General features: G+C 39.0%; 1 non-coding gene across 1 annotated transcript; it reads right to left on the minus strand.

Moving 5' to 3' along the window:
- Window positions 1-1,583: 1,583 nt before the first annotated feature.
- LOC124030201 lies at window positions 1,584-1,679 on the minus strand. Its single transcript, XR_006837921.1, has one exon. It is a non-coding gene; the product is annotated as a small nucleolar RNA U13 (small nucleolar RNA).
- Between the last annotated feature and the right edge of the window lie 2,002 nt (window positions 1,680-3,681).

A 3,681-nucleotide genomic window follows, 5' to 3' on the forward strand; every position in this document is an offset into this window, starting at 1 on the left:
ACAACATAGAATGCCCACCCAGCTCACGTCCTGACCAATACTAAAACAAGGAAAACACAAAAGAACTACGGTCAGAACGTGACAAAACCTCAAAGCAATGCATTAATATTGGACCATGCACACATCTTACAGAGACAAGCATTCCTTTTCAGCCAGCAGACCATGCTAATTTTAGAAAACTTTTCCAGCCTCATCTTCAGCTCAGTTTACTTGAAAACAAATTACCTGTACATCATGAAAGGAAATTTATGAACAAATGACTGCCTCCCTATATCACATAAACAACTAAAAGGTTTCATGTCCATGACAAAGAAATGAAAATCTATTTTTTGGTCACAAACTAATATGCAATTATGAGAATCCATTTTTTTCACAAGCTGATGTGCATAAGGCCCATGAAAGTAAACTTTTCAGGAAATGAGGTAGGTTAGAAATCAAAGAACAATAACCAACAATTTCAGGAAGAACCCCGCTTCAAACTGCTAAGCAGATGTATTAACTTCAGTAATACTGGACTGCCAAAACCAACATATTAGTTCTGGTCTGTTCACTCTCCCACTAGAGGCACTTTGTGTCTAACTCCTCTTGTGCTCCTCTCCACAATCGAGTCATTAGCTCATATTATATGGGCCTCCTTTGGAGTTAAAATATTGTTTACATATAATTGATAGTCTGATGAAAGGGAGGCCAGTCAAATTAAAACCCCAAGGATCACCTCGAATTGACAGCCCCAAGCTTTATCCTCAATGATAAATAGTATGTCCCTTTCACAGCAGATAAGCTCAGCTAGCAAGGGGACATTGACATTTCAGACTTGAAGTGCATCCAAAGGCAATTGTGAAACATGCATTCAGTATTCATAAAGGGTATCAGAGTAGCAGTGCTGATCTAGATCAGGTTCTCCTGTCTATTCATTACAATCAAAAAGCAAAACTAATCCTAGATTAGCACTCCTACCTGAGATACTTTGTAAGTACAGGCCCTGTAGTACAGAAAATCATAAAAACACTGGTCTTACACAATGTGTCAAACTCATTCCACGGAGGGCCAAGTGTCGGTGGGGGTTTTCGCCCTCTTTGTATATGATTGATGAATTAAGATCATTAATTTGTTTTAAAAATCTCCCCTCACCTGGTTGTCTGGGTATTAATTGAAAGGAAAACTAAAAACATTCCTGCAATAAAGTCTTTTGACAAATCAGACTTTCACATCAGCTCTTTTTCAGATAGGTCAAAATACCAATTAGTGAAATAAAGATCGGAATTGGGCTGCCTTTAAAACGCAGCCAAGAGCGTTGGAGTTTGGAAAAGCATTAGTACTTGAAATTAACATTCTGTCATTGATCACATGAAAATATATATTATTACTTTTACTCTGTTCAGGAGGAAATGTTTCCTGTAGGCTGGATGGGCTCAGGAAGACATGTTGCTCTGATTTCACTATAGCTTTCACATGTTGAACGAACTGCTGCTGTTTCGTAACCAGAACTCCACTGTAAAGACTCCGCCTCAAAGGACTTTCCAAGTGAAATACAAAATTGAATGTGTTTTTCTTGTTTAACAAGTCATGATTCTGGTAATTACAATCAGAAGGCTGATGTACATTGCGTAACAATAAGGATGTACATATCACACAACATCTGTGATTAACCCATTCATCATATCTATGAACCAAAGGATCAGAAACGTTATGCATCATGTCATTAATTCATTAGTTATGACCATAGGTCTTCAGCTAACGGTGTGTGCCAAAACCTTGAATGTATTGTAATGTGAATAAATCTACATCAAATAATAAACACTGAGGTACTGTAGAATATCAGAGAGTTCCATTTCAACATTGAATGTTTTGTATGGTAGAACATTCAGCACCAATGCATTGTGGGGAAAGGTTAAACGTTTCATGGGTATTTTTCAAACAGGGCCACGTTTGAATGTTGTCAAGTGTTTTAGATAGAAATGTCATGAATAGAGCTGACGTGATTCCTTTCTTCACATGTTCTACATTGCATATTTCTATCTGAACGTTCCAAAAATTTGTGTCCTGCTGAACGTGCCCAGGTTATGTTCTGTCGCGTACTCTTTCTTCACCCAGACATTTGCACCCGTTCACCCCTCATGCGTTTAAAAGCATCAGCAAAATAATGACTGGAGGGAGTTTGCTCCATTTCCTCACACCAGTTCATTGTTTTTGAATCCATGAGAGAAAGTTTATAAAATAGAATAACTTCACTACCTTGGCTGAGGTCGTCTGAGGCAACAACAACTATAAACATATGTTAATTTAGTGCCACTGCTGAGTCAAACGCACTCTACTCAAATATAATGTCCAAATTCACCTCTTTCAATTCCAAGTAATCTGTTAAATGAATTATAATATTTAACTGGTATGCATTATACATTTTCATGTTTCTATATTGAGTAAATGGAACAAGGGGAGAATCTGCAAATACCTAGGTGTCTGGCTGGACTGTAAACTCTCCTTCCAGACTCATATCAAACATCTCCAATCCAAAATCAAATCTATAATCGGCTTTCTATTCCTCAACAAAGCCTCCTTCACTCACTCACGCCGCCGAACTTACCCTATTAAAACGGACTATCCTACCGATCCTCGACTTCGCGATGTCATCTACAAAAATGGCTTCCAATACTCTACTCAGCAAATTGGATGTAGTCTATCACAGTGCCATCCGTTTTGTTACCAAAGTGCCTTATACCACCCACCACTGCGACCTGTATGCTCTAGTCGGCTGGCCCTCGCTACATATTCGTTGTCACTGGCTCCAGGTCATCTATAAGTCTATGCTAGGTAAAGCTCCGCCTTATCTCAGCTCACTGGTCACGATAACAACACCCACCCGTAGCACGCGCTCCAGCAGGTATATCTCACTGGTCATCCCAAAAGCCAACACCTTCTTTGGCCGCCTTTCCTTCCAGTTCTCTGCTGCCAGTGACTGGAACAAATTGCAAAAATTGCTGAAGCTGGAGACTTACATTTCCCTCACTAACTTTAAACATCAGCTATCTGAGCAGCTAACCGATCGCTGCAGCTGTACATAGTCCATCTGTAAATAGCCCACCCAATCTACCTACCTCATCCCCATATTGTTTTTATTTACTTTTCTGCTCTTTTGCACACCAGTATCTCTACTTGCACATCATCATCTGTTCATCCATCACTCCACTGTTAATCTGCTAAATTGTAATTACTTTGCTACTACGGCCTATTTATTACCGCCTCATGCCATTTGCACACACTGTATATAGAGTTTATTTATTTATTTACTCTATTGTGTTATTGACTGTACGCTTGTTTATTCCATGTGTAACTCTGTGTTGTTGTTTCTGTCGCACTGCTTTGCTTTATCTTGGCCAGGTCGCAGTTGTGAATGAGAACTTGTTCTCAACTAGTTTACCTGGTTAAAAAAGTGAAATAAAAATAATTAAAAACATTTTCAACTGTAACATACCTACAGGAAGTTGGTATCCTGCTCTGGAGTAATACTGCGTGTATCATTTCTACTTGGAGAGCGTGTATCATTTCCACATTACTTCAAATCTAACTAATTCTCTCATCCCCACATACGTATGGGTAGATGTTGATTTGGTATTGGGGTTTCGCCCCTCCTCCATAAAGTGTACATTCATACATATGTACACTCCACCTCATTTTTACATG

Source organism: Oncorhynchus gorbuscha, unplaced genomic scaffold, assembly GCF_021184085.1.
Source record: "Oncorhynchus gorbuscha isolate QuinsamMale2020 ecotype Even-year unplaced genomic scaffold, OgorEven_v1.0 Un_scaffold_9888, whole genome shotgun sequence".
Lineage (NCBI taxonomy): Eukaryota > Metazoa > Chordata > Actinopteri > Salmoniformes > Salmonidae > Oncorhynchus > Oncorhynchus gorbuscha.